The 17,234-nt window shown below is 43.4% G+C and overlaps 1 protein-coding gene across 2 annotated transcripts in view; it reads left to right on the plus strand.

Moving 5' to 3' along the window:
• The window catches only part of LOC148887449 (retinoic acid receptor alpha), a 105,141-nt gene that overhangs the window by 22,187 nt on the left and 65,720 nt on the right, over positions 1–17,234 (plus strand). Inside the window, exon 3 of one of the 2 annotated variants that reach the window (XM_089015134.1) lies at positions 8,058–8,176. The gene's annotated coding sequence lies outside the window, so the exon portion shown is untranslated. The remainder of the gene's footprint in view (positions 1–8,057; positions 8,177–17,234) is intronic. The other variant, XM_089015136.1, reaches the window with a different exon arrangement.

Consider the following 17,234-nt stretch of genomic DNA (forward strand, 5'->3'; position numbering starts at 1 on the left):
TAAAGCGCTACACAAATCAATATGAATGCATTGTATTGTATTGTATTCCGCTTAAAAAATAATTAAAACGTTTAGAACTGCCCATTAGGAGTGTGCAACTCTCCTAAAAATAAAAATACAATTCTACACTTTGAATGAGCGCTCCTTCTGACACCACATACTGAAGACATTTGCCCCCCCCCCCCCCCTAGCATATCAGCCCACCTATGTGGTCTCAATAATAGGATGCTACTCTGTCTTCCTTTCTACCGACTGACTCTTGTATGCGCGCAAGTGTGCGTATAGGCGTCACTATTTTGCTAGTGTCCAGTTACACGCATGATGGGGGCCGTGTGTGCCTGGAATGAGCCCCCCCCCCCCATCCGCCCGAGTAGTGACCCCGGCGGGTCAACGTGCACTACCACATGAATCCTAGATGTCAAATGCGGACCCCCTGCCAGCGATGTTTGATTGTTTCTCTGCGGGTCACGTGGCATTGATGTATGCGGGCACTCTCACCTGTTCGTCTTTAAATAAGCAACCATATATTTTGAGTTTAAATAGTCAAAGTTTGAGCGTGAGGTCCTGATCATGGCATATCATTTTTTTGGGGGGGGCAGTGTAACTTCACAATATAATCCTCCCACCCTCAAAACCTCTCGGCTCAGTTTGTATTCATCTTGCGCTGGGATTTGTAGACACATAAACACATTTATCAACGGTGGGTCAGCCAAATAGGGGAAATATCAGTTCCGTGGAGCCAAAGAATGTAATCATAAACATGGGAAAAAATCGCATAATAATGAGAAAAGATGGATGTGCGCAAGCCGGAGGTGTAGTACAGGATATTACAAGAAGCATGCCACTGGCGTTTGTGTTGTTTCGCTTATAAATGTTTTTTTTCTGCGTTCCAGTCCTAAATGTACAGCAAACAGCAACCTTATTTAGTTTTTGTTTCACTATTTTATCATTGTACAGTACATTGTATTTTTTTTCCTGTGAAATGTACACCCAGTCGTCACAAGATGGTGCCAAAGCTTCAGATGAATAGGAAAGTAGTCATTGGTGTGAAGGAATTGCGCATCTTGACCGTGGGACACGATTTTTTTTGCATGTTGGGTAGCATTGAGGTTTGATTATTTTTTTAATTTTGACTCATTGACTCAGGTGGAAATTACATTCGCCTTTTTGGCAGCACAAATATGCCAGCACTGTTTTTGATTTGGAATGTCAGTGCCATTTGACTGTCATCGCTGGACAGCTCTGTGACGATTGTGCTTTTTTTTGAGCTTGTCATGGGTACCATTTTCACAGCCACGCTTTGTTCAGCGGAAAGGTCGATTCTGTTGGCGGCTTGGAATTGAAGCGGATTTATATGGCACCGGACAATTTCTTTTCATCAATGGATGCTACAGCTTCCCGTTTGCTTTCAACATTTAGCTCGTAGCAGACGTGCACATTTCACCGTGACGTCCCTGATTCACTGGTGAAAAGGAGACCTTGATCCTCTCCTATTTCATCTAGAACTGCTTCATGCAACAAAGAGGGCGCAGAAAGTGCTTAAGATTGAATGACTGTGTTTTTGTGTTGTCACATTATTTTGTGATTTTGACTTCAAGATGGCGCCGCGAGAGTGGATGCCTTTACTGTAGCTCCTGTATTTTGTTTTTCGACTTCTTCCTTTCCTTTCCTTTTACTAATCCAATCCAATGTCCACATTCCTCCCTTGGGAATTAGCTGTTGAGCAAGTCACCCAAGGCAAAAAAAAAAGCCCGAGTGGATCGTCTGCCCGAGGGAAAAGGATGTCAAGGCTAATTGATTTCTGCATTTGTCGCCGTGCTGATGGATCGCCATCTCGCCTTGTTGGCTTTTTTAACCCCATCTTGTGATTACATTTAAATGTGTAATCTCATCGGGTATGTATGACTGCGTACAGGGGTGGGGGGGGGTTTTCCGAGCTGTAGTACCCGGCAGCCCCGTCCTCCATCACCCTTCCTCATTCCTCTCTCCACACTGATAAATGTGTTTTTTTTTCCTTCAAGGAGTCTCTTTTAATGTCCATTTGTGTGCATGTGTGTGTACGTGCGTGTACGCATGGCGGGCTAATGCGCTGCAGAGTCGTGCTTCGGGGCTTGGAGGCAGGCAGATTCGGAGGCAGGCCCGCAACCTCGACCTCTGCATCATTTGTTTGGACGAGGGCCGTCAGCGCCTGTCGCGCAGCTCATGATGAAGTGTCAGTTGGTAATTGTCCCCACGATGCAGCCACATCTCACAGGGGGTGATGCGAGTGGGTTGAGGGGGAGCTGACACAGAGAGGAATGACACTCTGGGCTCCTCCTTTTTCTCTGTGGCTGTCGGTCGCTTTTCAATTCTCCATTTTATTTGTCTTTTCCAGACTTCCTACATCTGCGCGTCAAATTTTGCTCTTAGGGAGCTCCGGCGAGGCCCCCGGTTGCAACACAAACATGTGTTTGCGCAATTACTGTATGTTTCGCTGAGTTGGAAATATGTCCGGCGAGGCGTTTAACCCTTTTCCTGTCTCTGATATTCAGAAACTTGCACACACTTGATTAACTTTACTCGGCGGAGTTTGCATGAGTTTGTCGAGGAGGGAGGTGCAACGTTTGGGCCTTTTAACTCATTCACTGCCAGACGATGTGCAAAAATATGTCCATCCACCAGGGTTTTTGTCATTTTCACTCAAATTGCAGGACCTAGAGAATATTGAATTTTAGGACTACATAAACGTTCAATTTAGCATAAGAAATCTTAGGCTCTCTTCTTTCATCAGAAAAAAAGAGTTAATTCCTAAATTATATGGGTCTGGAGTTATATGAGCTTGAAATGAGGGTGGCTGTCCAAAATATAATGCAATATTGGTTTATATAGTGCTTTCACATCAGCTGAAGCTCGAACAAAGCACTACATTGGAGAAAAGGGAAATGAAAAAACATTGCCAGAGGCCATGGCCAGTGCTTTATCAGCACCGAAGCATGAAAAAAAACTAAACCCAAAACAATTCGGGAATGACGCTCTACGTCCTATTTTCAATGTGCAAATAAATTTGTGAATGACAGTGAATGAGTTAAAATACAACTTGTCAAGATATATTTCATCAGAAAAAAAGTGTTAATTCCTAAATTATATGGGTCTGGAGTTATATGAGCTTGAAATGAGGGCGGTTGTCCAGAATACAATGCAATATTGGTTTATATAGCGCTTTAACAACAGCTGAAGATGGAACAAAGTGCTAACATCGAAAAAAAGGAAATGCTGCCCACTTGTGGAAAAGAAAAAAAAATGCCAGAGGCCATGGCCAACGCTTTATCAGCACACAAGCATGAAAAAACTAAACCCGAACAAAAACTGGAATGGCGCTCTATGTCATATTTTCAATTCCCCCAATAAATTCAGACTATATTGTCCGATCTCTCTTGACATCTCAATCTAATCAGACCCTCTTCATTAGCGCCGCTATCCCAAAACAGACGAGCCGGCGAGGGATACAAAGACGGCTCGCGGAGAAGGGGGGGGGGGGTGTCGAGCAATTATGAGAGGCAGACCCCCAGGGACTTATTTTATTTTCGATTTTGTTGAACTGACAGCTCGTTTTACGGAGCTACTGTTCATTTAGCAAGATCATAGCACAACAGACAAATATGCTCCGGAATCCTTTACACCTCCTGCATCCTGGTAAACATCCCTTAAGAGCCACTTTGAGGTATCTCCTCCACTCCTTCTTTCCATAGATGAGATGCTCCGTTTGATTAACACTTCTCTTTCATCCGCTTCATTAGCAAAAGCCATCGCGGCAAGCGGCGGCCCACGAAAAAGAAGCCATGTATTAGATTCCACGTATTCCAAAGCTGCGTGGAATTCCGCACAATGGTTTTTAACCGGGCGAGAACGTACATGGGTACAGATGTTTCTGTGAAGGGGAACGGGCAATATAAAGATCCTTGGATGAAAAAAAAATGGCGGGGGAGGGTTTGTAACGGGCGGTGTCGCGAGCAATAAACGCGTGCAGAGCAGCCAATTTCCTCCGCCCGAGCGTCCCGCCGCGTCGAAAAGTCGGGCCTCCCGTCAATGAAAACCACCTGGCGCTGAAGGAAGTGATTAGGCTTGGCACCACTGTGAGCCAACAACTGTTTTGTTAAGGAGCATTGAGATGCTGAAGTGGCTGGGGGGGGGGGTGGTGGGTTTATCGACGCACCTTTTCTATCCTGCCACGATCTAACGCGATCTTGTTGTTGTGTTTGTGCTGAGTCACCAAGGACTTATTTTGGTCACGGGCGGCGCAAATGCGGGTTTTTGAAACTCCCCAGCAGACTAAACAGGTTGAAAATAGCACAGCGAGCGACCCAAGCGTTTAGCGTATCTCTGCAGCCGCACAGAGAGAGGAGATAATGACTAGATGGTTGCAAGTTTTTTTGTTTTTTTGTTATTGAAATCTGTTTTTTTTACGTAAAAAAAGACATTCCGTGAAATTCAGTCGGCTTCTGTGAAGCCAAAAAACATAAGATACACCTCACCATGCTATTTATGAGAATTTTAAGACTCTAATCCCACCCTCAAAAATCTCATGCAAATCCATCACTCCTCCAAATCATACAAAACCCACTTTTTGGTTCTTGTTGTGTTTATTTTGAGGTGGCTAGCTTGAATGTTATGAAACTCACACAACTCCCTTTCCAAATCACTTTTAAGTCATGTCAAAATATAGCATATTCTTGGCAAAATGAACCGTGGAATATTTGAGGGTATTGCCGCAGGGATTTGGCTGTGTTGTGGAGGGGGAAAAAATGCTAGTTTTTGTGAACCCCGCAATCATCTTGTAGGACATCCGTAGGTCGTACAAGGTCGTGACTCAATTGATGGACTTCAATGTCTTAATGGAAATACAGGAAGGTCACGTTATATCGATATTCTTGGGAGTCGGAAAAAATATAGATATAACCGGACTATCGATATATCCGATCCTGCGGCATGTAAATTTTCTCCTTGCGTTCATAGAAATAGTATCGTAATAAGCAGTACTATCGATATAACGAGCCTTTACTGTAATCCATTAACCCTCCTAGTACACCGCAAACTGTTTAACTATCGATCGAGCTATTGAGCGATCTATCAAGCAATCAATCGAGTGATCCATCGAGCGATCTATCGAGCAATTTGTCAAGCGATCTATCGAGCGATCTATCATGCTATCTATCGAGCTCGATAGGTCAATATCTCGATAGCTTGAAAGCTCGAAAGATAACTGTTAGCTAGATAGATAACTGTTAGCTGGAGAGCTAGATAGCTAGCTAGCTATTTCATTTTTGTTCATTTTGTTCATTTTTCTATCTGTATTTTTCTTTTTTTTTAATATTGTTGCATATTCAATTGCAATATTGAGGGAAGAAAACGCATTGAGATTAGTTTACCCAAACAGTACAATAAATCCCATGAAGCAATAAAGACAAAATGAAATGAACAGCAATAATTGCGCTCCATATTTTCTCACTCCCCCCGCACCCCCCACCTCCACCATGCACCCCCCACATGCTGTTCGTTCTCATTCACGCTGATGATTATTTAATTTGTTTGACCTTTTTATTTGAACAGGAGTTGTCAGATTTGTCTCTCGTCTACCTTGCTTTCACCCTTGCGCGTTTGTGTGCGCGTGCATGTTGCGTGTGTGTTGCGGTGTAAAAGTTCAATATTGAGCTGTCGGGAAGGTGTCATCATGTGAGGATGAACACACCTTCGCACGGCCGTCGTCACGCATCAGCGCATGTTACGCTTTGAAGATGATATTTCTTGTTCAAAGCAACTCGACAAAAGCATAGTTCATTTTCAGCTTTGTTTTTTTTTTAAGTGTATGCCACTCTTCCCGCATTATTGCTCTAAATCGTCTTTTTCCATTGAAATGAATGGACATGCCTTTTATCCGTTCCAGCGTCCCTAACATCAAAAATTTGTTTTCTTTGAATTAATAATTAATAAATAAAAAAATAGCATACCTTTTTAAAACTATTTTGACATCATTCATTAAGTGATAGTTGTCCATGTTACAGCTTCAATTGTGGTTGAAGTGCTATATAAATCAACATGTATTGTATTGTATTGTATTGTATTAAGCAGTTTTCGTCTCCATCTTGACATTTGACCTTACTTATTTATCATTTGAATATAGAACAGGAACAACAGAGAATCCTGCCATTGTTGTTTTTTTTTTGTGATGCTCTCAATGGGCTGATGATTTATTTATTTATTTACTGATTTACTTATTTATTTACTTTTTGTTAAGGGGGAATTCCTGGAACGAAATGGAGGCTCATTTTTATTCTGGTTATGTATCGGGTCCATTTCGTAACCATAAATTTCATAAATTGACTTTTTTTTCATTGAAACAGTCCAGAATCAGAATCATTTTTATTGGCCAATAATGTAGAACACACAAGGAATTTGTCTACAGCATTTTTTTTATGATGATACTAGTGCAAGCTAGTATCATCGTAAAAAAAATGCAAAAAGTCACGATACAGTTATGTTTGGGTTACTGTTTATAGAGTTAATGGTGACGGGGATGAAGCTGTTTAAAATGTCTGTTGGATTTGGTGCGTATGTATTGGGAGTCACTGGAAAAGGTGGTGGGCAGGGTGCGGAGGGTCCAGTCGGATTTTACACACCTTTGTTTCGATTCTTGCAGTGGGCACCGCAAAGTGGCCATTGTTTTTTTTTTTATTTTTTTGTGAAATCCGCTTGACAGCTACCGCAGCTCTCCACCGACAAATCCCACACACACACACACACACACACGTGCGCTCATACAGGCGCAAATACACACAAATACCTGGCAACTAATCCCCTCAGCAAGCTGCAGTGCTGTGCAAGGGTAGCGATCAGTCAAGCTGAGGTTGTGTGGTCCATTTTTTTTTTTAATGCGGCGCATCCCCACTTCACTTTTTGGATCTTGCCTCCAAGGCCCTTGGGGTGATGTGTGTGTGTGTGTGTGTGTGTGTGTGTGTGTGTGTGTGTGTGTGTGTGTGTGTGTGTGTGTGTGTGTGAGTGTGTGTTTAAGAAGTGCATTTTTTCTGCAGTGAGCGAATGAAATTGAGAGTACAACGCTTCCAGAGAATGAACAGAAAGCGAAAGACAAGTCTCACTTCTCCGGTTACACCAAATCCAAGGACTCGCGCTGGCACAATAGCGACGTGAAATATGAAACTGCGGCACAGCTCATCACCACATGCACCCCGACATGTACACTGCAGCGATGTGTGTGTGTGTGTGTGTGTGTATGCTTGTCTTTTGTTCTGTCTCGCCGTCCTCTTGGCACGTAAATCATAATGGATCTCATTATCCAGCTGGGTCAGCTCGGTGGGGCCCGTCTGGTGGGAGATGATAGCTCGCTGAGTGAGGGGCTGCCATGACACCTCTCCGCTTACACCATTGCGCGATATGCCTATTATTTGTCTCATCCCAATCCATGCCATCAAAATGATAGAGTCATACACACTTCCATTCCACATACACACACACACACACACACATACGCATCATCCAGATGCAACCTACATTAGCAGCTCAGCTTGCTATCACGCAGGCGGCCGTGTGATGGGATGCAGAGCGGAGGATGTGTAAAAAAAAAAAAATGGCACCTCCTCCCTAATGGTACGGCATAGTCTCCCACTTCCAATGCCAGAACCCCCACCCAAAAATTGGAAAAAAATGTCTGCGTACGTCCCAAAATGTCGCCTCCAATGATTCCCGAGATGAGGGCGGAGCAGTTGGTTGCTCATAACAAGGTTAGGCCGCACACCATTTGTTTGGACGTGATCATTACCCGGATGCTATACCAGCGGCTTGCCGACGAGCTAATGTTTTCCCGTCATGGCTGCCCCTCCCCTCGCGCACACATGTGAAAGCGAGGGGGTGAGCGGGGAAATAGATGGCGAACAGCCCCGGGGCGCATTCCCACCCCCCTCTCCACCTGACTGACTGATGCAGCTAATAAACTTTCATTTAAGCTAATGTTGCCTCTTTTTCATCTTTCTCCCCCCAACACCCCACCCTTTTCCCCTTTTCTCCAGAAGACGCCTCGATCCGAGGAATCGATGCGGGCAGTCTGCCGGCCGGATGCCAACTTGGCTGAACAGCGCGGCACTTAATCAGTCGGAATCATAGAAAGCCGCACGCTGTCCAACAAGAGGTAAGAAACGGCGTGTAGCGGTTGTGGACAGTGGCGACACACTTAGTTCATAAATCAAACGCACCCCTTTAGGCGACTAAATTGAGATTCTGTGTAACCACGACAATATTCAACACCAATTGTTATATTGTTAGTTCTCTTGATTAGATTGGATTAGCCTTTAATAGTTTCGCAGTGAAGAAATTTACATTTTACAGCAGCAAAGTGAAGAGACTAAGAGGAAAGGAAAGGAAGAAGTAGAAAAACAATATACGGGAGCTTCTGTAAAAGCAGTCGCTCTCCCGGCGCCATCTTGAAGTCAAAATAACAAAATAATACGATGACACAAAGACACAGTCATTCAATCTTAAGCACTTTCTATACCTTCTTTGTTGTATGAAGCAGTTCTAGATGAAAGAGGAGAGAATCAAAGTGTCTTTTTAACCAGTGGATCAAGGATGTCACGGTGAAATGTGCATATCTGCCACTAGCTAAATGTTGAAAAGCAAACACGAAGCTGTAGCATCCATTGACGAAAAGAGATTATCTCACATCTCCTGTCCACCACGTACTGTAAATCCGCTTCAATTCCGAGCCGCGGCCGTTACACATACGCATCGGTGCTCCTTTGAGACCGCCAGGGGCGTAACACCTCCCTCCCCGGCTTCCCCCCTCTTGCCCAAAATGTGTAAATAATGGCTCACCTCAGACTCGCTCGCTTGTTGAAACGATGGGAAAAGGTCAACAACTTAGCAAGCCTCCCTAATTGAGATGATCTCCTCGTGTGCCACAAATCACCATCCATTAAGAGCGATTAAGCCACGACGACAAATATAGCGCGCTAAATCAAGGGACATCGGACGGACTGGACAAGCAGAGGACACATGAAGAACAAGACCAATTTATTTGTGCTACTGGTTGACACAAAGTTTGCTAAATTATGATTTATTGATCCGAAATCCATTTGAATAGATTTTAAATTCCACCTTCCGCATCCGTCGTGGTCTTCTCCCCCAAAAACTGAAATCCGGAGGCGTTGATACAATAGGCGAGGCAGGCGATGTCAGTATTTTATAATAACACCGGACAATAACAATAAATCCCAGGGGCTAATCATTTACTCACCGCTCTACCTCCCCCCCCCCTCATCCCTCGTTTCTGTGAACCTGAAGCGATGGCGCATTACCCCGCCGCCGCCACCTTCAATTACGCCATTCATCATGAGTCTTATCTGGCCAGCGCCTTTGATTGAGTGTGCAAAGGGCATTCTTGCTTTTACAACTGTGTAGTGGGGGGGGGGGGGGGTGCACGCAGATAGCTTTTGACAAGACCGCGAGCTGTGAATTTGGCCACGAGAGTGTGTTGGGGGTGTCGAGTGCAAAAACCCACAGCACATCTACTTGAGTGTATAAATCAAATACACACACACACCCTCAAATCCATCTCTGTGATCTTCTCTGTTTTAGCAAACCCCCCAACCCAACTCTCCTGTCCCATTCTTCCTTCTAGCGTCTTTTTTTTTTTTCCAGGACCCATTTGTCTGATGGAAAGGGGGGTTGGATAAGGGGAGGGGCATCGCATCCCCAGCAATGGAAGACAGGCGACAAATTTTAATAAGCAAGCGGTTGCTGTAATTTAGCGGCCTGTGAGGGCGATTAGGCTGATTGATAACCCGGCTTGGTCTAATGGCCCCAGCCTACGGCTCCCGGACTAAATTGGTAGTCATGAAAGTTTGGTGCAAATTGAGATGGAGGTAAAGGAGGCACTTTTCTTCTCACTCTCAGCTTCGCAACACCCACCAAGCCCCCCCAGAACCCCTCTTCCACCCCCCAGTTCCTGTCGGTCTTTGTTTGGCGCTGGTGTTGTCTTTTGTTTTCATCTACTACGTTTCCGTGCTTGGAACTGTCGGCCGGTTTCTCCGTCATCGCTCTTGGCGCCCTCCACTCGGCCTCGTTACTAAAAATCAATGCGTACCTCATCTGCTGTCTCTCTCCTTTTCTCTCTTTTCGAGCACTTTATTGATTTTTTTTTTTTTTGCAGTTGTTCATTTCCTCCCTTCTTAACTCCTTCACTGCCATTCATCAATTGATTCGCTAATTGAAAATAGGACGTAGATCTCCATTCCCGAATTGGTTCTTTTTTTTTCCATGCTTGGATGCCGATAAAGCGCTGGCCAGACTTCAGACAATGTTTTTTCCCATCCACAAGGAGGCAGCATTTGTCTTTTGTCCATGTTAGCGCTTTGTTCCAGCTTCAGACGTTGTTATAGCTGAAGCTATATCAACCAATATTTATGTATTATAATATATATATTCAGACCAAATTAATTTTGGGGGAGAAATCAAATATTAGCTCTGTAGCTATCTAGATAGCTATATAGCTGGCTATGTATCTAGCCTGTGAGATAGCTAGGAATTAGTAAATACGATTTTAAGTTCAGTAAATGTCATCTCTAACTAGATAGCTATCTATAGGCTAGCTCGCTAGCTAGTTAGCTTTCCATCTATTTCAGTTACTTCTGGGTTGAGTGAACGCTGATGGGTGTGGCTGCCGCTGCTCACCCACAGAAAAACAGATCCTGCGACTGTAAAGTGACCTTGACAGTTTTGAAAGGCACTTATGAATGAAATTTATTATTATTATTATTATTATATAATGTAATATTTTTATTTTCCTGTTGTGTTGATTATTATGTGAAGGGCTTTGTTACAGCTGCAGTTGTTGTGACAGTATTATATAAATTAGGATGTATTGTAGTGTATTGTAATATGTATGTATCGCATTGGATTTTGGACATCTGCCCTCATTTCAAGCTCATATAACTCCAGACCCATATCATTTAGGAATTAACTCTTTTTTCTGATGAAAGAAGAGAGCCTAAGGTTTTTTAATGCTGTATTGAATGTTTATGTCGGCCTAAAACTCAATATTCTGTGGGTCCTGGAATTGGAGTGACAATGACAAAAACCCTGACACTGGATGCATGGCAGCCCACCCTGGCACGGCCTCAGCCGGACGTCCACATTTGACCCCTAGCATGGATATTTCTTAGTCGTTTTCCAGCAAATGGCTCATTCTATGTCTCGTGTTTCACAATCTAAGTTCGGATGTGTTTGTCAGCTTTTCTTCCTGAGTCAGGATTGTATTACGATCCTCTTTCGATAATTACATGTAGAATAGCGATAGCATTTGTTGCTTTAGCGATAAGAGAGAGATGTTAAATTAAAGGATGGGTACATTTCATCTCAAGCTACACCACCGCCGATGTGTATCTTGCATCGCGCGGAATAAAATCGACATTTGACCGCCCTCAATCGAGTGTACCAGATAATGAAAGGAAAAAAAACAATTAACGTGCGGCAAAAGCAGGCACTTTGAGACGTAAGTTGTTGAAAAATCCTCCCCGGAGAACGGAGATAATGGCCTCAATTCACACAAGGACGCTCAGCCTCTCACATTAAATGTACAAACGCATTATCGCACTCGGCCACGCGCGTGCATACACGTATGTGGGTGCTTGTGCGCTAACTAGCATTCCAATTTCACCGACAAGCGTATGCATCTTGTTTTTCTCTCAACTCCCACCCATTCCTTTATTCTCACCCCATTTCTCTTAAGATGATGCCTCCCATCGTCGCCCGCCGCCACTCTGAGTTACGCGCTTATCTATCATTAATAGCTTTATTAGCATTTTCCTTCTCCCGAGGTGCTTTTGTATGCGATTCAAAGTAGAACACGGATGCCGGCATCATTATGCAAGGAAACATGATGAATTCTTTCCATGACAAAATGACGGTGGGTAGAAGAAGAAGACATTTTTTGACAGCTCCCAAATTAGAACGTGTATCTTTGTTCTCACGAGAAGCTGCCTGAAAACTTTCTTCACTTTTGTACTTCAACTTGATTCCGATCACCTCCCCTTTGCAAAATCTGGAGGAAACTAGTGATGATAGAACAAGTATTAGGGCGGATTTACGACTTGCGGGCGAAAGGGGACATTATTGCATAAAATTCCCAAATCAGATGTATTTATTTATTTATTGTGTGTTTGTTTATCAGTCAGGTTATTTATTTGTGTATTTATTTATATTTATTTGCCAATTTATTTATGTATGTTTATTTATTTATTTATTTATTTATTTGTATTTATTTGCCCAGTTAGGTATGTATTAATTTATTTTGTAAATGTTTATTTATTTATTTGCTGGTTTATTTCGTTATTTGTTTATTTATATATTTTTATGTATTTATTTGTGTATATTTATTTATTTGCCTAATTCTGTATTTCTTTATTTCTCTGTTTATTTTTTTTATTTATTATTATTATTTAATTTATTTTGTGTTTATTTATTTTCTCATTATTTATTTATTTATATTTGTATTTATTTATATTTGTATTTATTTATTTATTTATTTGTGTTTGCTTATTCATTTATTTTCCTATTTATTCATTTGCTTATTTATTTATTAATATGGCTATTTATGCATACATCTATTATTCATTAATATATTTATTTGTGTAATTATTTTTGTTAATATATTTATTTGTCTCTTCGAAGCATGGTGACAATGAGGCCTTCTCAAGCTCGCACAAGGCCTCCGTCCATATGCAGGCTGTCAAGTCACTTTTTTGTTTTGTTTCTCCCTGCATGACATGCGGGCAGTCACGAGCGACGAGGCGCTCTAGAGTTAAATCAGCTGTTCAAAGCTATCTCAGATCTTATGAACAGCATTTCAAGAGTCAGACGAGTCCTCTGTTCAGAATCTGAAAATGAGTCATAACCGCTTTTATGTATAGCGCTTTTATTTTGAAAAAAAAAATCTGTTTGGAAGCTCTTCTAGCTTCTCCTCACCTACTTATAGCCCCCCGTGAATAGCCCGCATTTTCGTACAGATCTCACACCTTATTATTTCATGGTAGATGAGACATAAAATCGGACGACGGGGCGCTTTGAAGTTGCGGCTCCCCCCTCCGCTAGAAGTATTCCGACGGACTGCAGGGGAGGTTTGGTTGCCTTCCCCCCTTTTGACAGGTAACGGCAAGGTTAAAACGAGGAGCATATGGCGCAGGGAGGGAAGGTGCTGATGGGAAAGAGACTAATGGCATGCCGGTGTCAGAAATGGTCATGTGCCGAGGAAGGAATATGGAGGGAAGATGGAGAGGGGGAACTTGACTGATAATCTGTTTACCTCCCTGAAAATGCTTCAGGCGCCATTCTGATTAAAGTTCAGTCTTTCATCTATCATCACGCGGCCGTTAGGAACCTTCAGGAGATGCCGATACCGAAACCCCCACCCTCCATCCTCACCTCCCGCCCACCTCCACAAAATGTAATATCGTCCTCTTTTGTCTTCACTTGAGTTTTCTTGGAAAATCGGGCCCTTAGGATTCGTTCTTCTTCTTCTCCCCCCCCCCCCTTCCTTGAATGCTGACTTTGGCATCCTAAAGACCCCCGCTTGTATATTTGTACCTGTGACGCTCCCCCCCCCACCCCATATTTGAGGCTTTTAGCACCTGCGGCATAATACAATTACACCCATTTGGGGACATGATATTGTCAGCAGCTTTCTAAAAATATCTTTGCAATCCATGCAGAGTTGCGCAGTAGAATGTCGCGGCGCAACGGCGGGCAGAGACCCCCCCCCCCTACTCTCCCCCCATGCACGATGTTCTGGTCACTCAGGCACAAATGCACTTTAAAAGCTTTTTACACCCTCTCAGGCCTTTTGAGTGAAGGACGAGTCAGGATCGACAAAAATACGTCAAGGTTGGCAAAGAACCTTGACCGTTGTGTTTTTTTTTCCAGCCAACAATTGTTGTGGATACAACTTGCCGCCCGTGGCTTTGAAAGGTTGAATGGCAAACCCGAACAGGGGGTGGGTGGATGGGAGGGGGGGGTGTTCCGCTGGATGGTCACTCAGGTTTTGGGTGTTTTTTTAAATCAGTGACAGTTAAAAGGACTCCTGGCATGACCATTCAGTGTTTGTTTCACTCTGTCAGGTTTGTTTCGTCTTATGTTTTACTCTTGGTTTTGTTTGCTACTTTGGGCCTTTTTGTTCTGATGAATGTTGTTTAAGATTTTGTTCCTTCTTATTTCATCAGAAAAAAATCCTAAAGTATATGGGTCTGGAGTTATATGAGCTTGAAAAGAGGGTGGATATCCAAAATACAATGCAATACATACATATTGGTTTATACAGATACTCCCCTATTTATGAACATTCAAGTTACGAACAACAGTACATACAAACGTTTTTGTAGTAACATATGTAGTATTCTCTCCACTTGTACATGTACATATCTTCATATTTTCAATTCCCGAATAAATTGGTGAATGTCAATGAATGAGTTAAGAGTCCACATGGACCCTCACCTCAGGGCTTGGGGGGGGTAAAGAAAGACTGAGGTGAATTCACTTTGGCCCAGACAGCCTTTGATGGACTGATTTAATCCCACTGATGGTGCTCATAAGACACCGGAGAGGGCATTGACAAAGCCACACAAACACACACACACACGCCCTTCAGTCATACATGTGGACACAACAGGCCTGCGTGCGTGTGTGTGTGTGTGTGTGTGTGTGTGTGTGTGTGTGTGTGTGTGTGTGTGTGTGTGTGTGTGTGTGTGTGTGTGTGTGTGTGTGTGTGTGTCAATGTGTGTGTGAGGTCAACGGGGCTAACACGCTCCCCCTGGCTGTTCTCAAGGTTAATGCGAGCTTGACAGCGGCGGCTGTTAGCGGCCTTCAGATGGTCTCCCGCCCCCGTCGGCGGACCCGATTCATGGCGGCGGTGCATTAAGATGTAACAGCTCCTCTGCCCGGTGTCACTCACCCATTTCGCCACCATCTTACGCTTCCCGTCGAGTCCTTTTGTCCATTGTCATGTGTCGCACACCCCTCCTGACGTGTCGCCATATCATGTCATCCCATTGTCTGATAATTGAAATGCGGCCGACGTTTTCTCTATGGTCCATTAAAGGGACAGGAGCCATGTCCCCCCCCCCCCCCTCGCTCATTAATTTTCATCGTCTGTGTTTGACTTAAGGGTGATGGTGACGACGAGGGGGGGGGGGGGGCATGTAAGGAGTCTCACCCAAACCATTGAAATCTAATTTACATTTTAATTCAAAGACATTAAGCAGATGCGCTTATCAAGTGCAGGTTGATGTGGAGTGCCACGTTCAAGGACACGCGCTCGGATGATGACAGATTTACGGCTTAATACCTTTTATTTTGAAATTCCGCTGAAGTCGAGTGTGTTTTCAGGGTAGATACTATCTCCGCAACTTTGACGCGCGGGAATTATTCAACGTCATCGACAAATTGTGGGCAGACATTTGTCTTTGGGATGTCGCTGTTTAAATTTGTCATTCGCGCCCGAGTCTATAGAAGAGTGATGATGTTGTTGACTCATTGTCGGACGGATGCCAATCAATCAATTAACCGATCAATAGTCATCTAGTGAGCGCCTGCCTGCGGGGGGGATCTCAAGAGGAACACTCGAATCAATCCATCTTTGCGCAGGTGCGCGAATAAATGTGCGCGCTTGAACTATTAGCAAATGCGGCGCTAAGCTTATTTCATAACCGCTCCCATTTTCCGCGCGCTCAAGCAGGCAGCCGTCGGATAGCGGCGCCGTGCCAAAGATGAAAAAAATGACTAAATCCTGTCTGGTTTCTCATCCTTCATCCCACCATCTCATCTACTCGCCGCCTCCTTTGCCTGGAAATGGAACGGCGAATTCCCTGGCTGACGTCTGCGGCTATAGCGAGCTACACTATAACACAGTTAATAGAAAGGCTTGGCAGCTTATGGAGCCCGTGCAATTTGAAATGTGAGTTTTATGACTCTGTGAGGAGGGACAGAGAGAGATGGGCTTGATACGACTTTGCTGATGTGTTTCTATTAAGGGCGGAAGTGGGGAGTGGGGGGTGCGTGTCGCACTATTGCTCTTCATGATGACATCATGCAGGGTTTTTGGGTTGATGGTTGATGATTTGCAATGGGTCAAGACCTTTAAAAAAGCAAAAAAATGCCTTGATTTCATCATTTATTTCTCAAATATGAAGCATCACTGAATTTGACCACTGCTGCTACATCACATCACCAAGCCCCGCCTCTCAAAGGCATTGTAACATGCAAACGCTGTTGTACATTTTACACATATTTCATTTTTTTCAACTCATCCACTGCCATTCATATTGAAAATCGGACATAGAGCACCATTCCTGAATTTGTTCTGTTTTTTTTTTATGGTTGGGTGCCGATAAAGCGCTGGTCATGGCCTCTGGCAATGTTTTTTCTCGCATTTTCATTATGTTCGCGCTTTGTCCCAGCTTCATGTGCTGAGAAAGCGCTATATAAACCAATGTGTATGTATTGCATTATATTTTGTACAGCCGCCCTCATTTCAAACTCATATAACTCCAGACGATATAATTTAGCAATTAACTATTTTTTTCTGATGAAAGAAAAGAGTCAAAGGTTTCTAACGCTGTATTGAATGGTTATGTTGTCCTAAAACTCAATATTCTGTGGTTCCTTGATTTTGAGTGACAATGACAAAAACCCTGGCACTGGAGTGGACACATTTTTGCATATTTTCTGGCAGTGAATGAGTTCAAGGCATTATAACTGTGGGATATTTTACACTTGCATTTTTTGGGGGGGCGGGGGGATAGTTTTTAAAATAATTTTAAATGGGGCTTCAAAATGACAATGTGTGTGAAGGTTAAAAAAAACAAAACAATCACCCTGAGATATGCCGCCTGTTTGTACTTGGCTTCATCCAGCTGTTGTTTTCGCATCTCAAATTTGTTCCGCATGCTTCCAGCTGGCTGCATTTCAGCTTTTTGTCCTGCATATCTACAGTATATCCATATACTGTATGTAACCACATATAGAGCAGATATCCATATGTGTGGATAATGCGTGCTCTTAATCTCAGAGCTTGGCTATTTGTATCCTGACCTCTGGGCCACTCAATCTGATCCTCACTGTTCGTGTTTACTAGCTTATATGTGTGTGTGTGTGTGTGTGTGTGTGTGTGTGTGTGTGTGTGTGTGTGTGTGTGTGTGTGT

The sequence above is a fragment of the Hippocampus bargibanti genome, linkage group LG15 (assembly GCF_051943395.1).
Source record: "Hippocampus bargibanti isolate YZ-2025 linkage group LG15, ASM5194339v1, whole genome shotgun sequence".
In the NCBI taxonomy this organism is placed as follows: Eukaryota; Metazoa; Chordata; class Actinopteri; order Syngnathiformes; family Syngnathidae; genus Hippocampus; species Hippocampus bargibanti.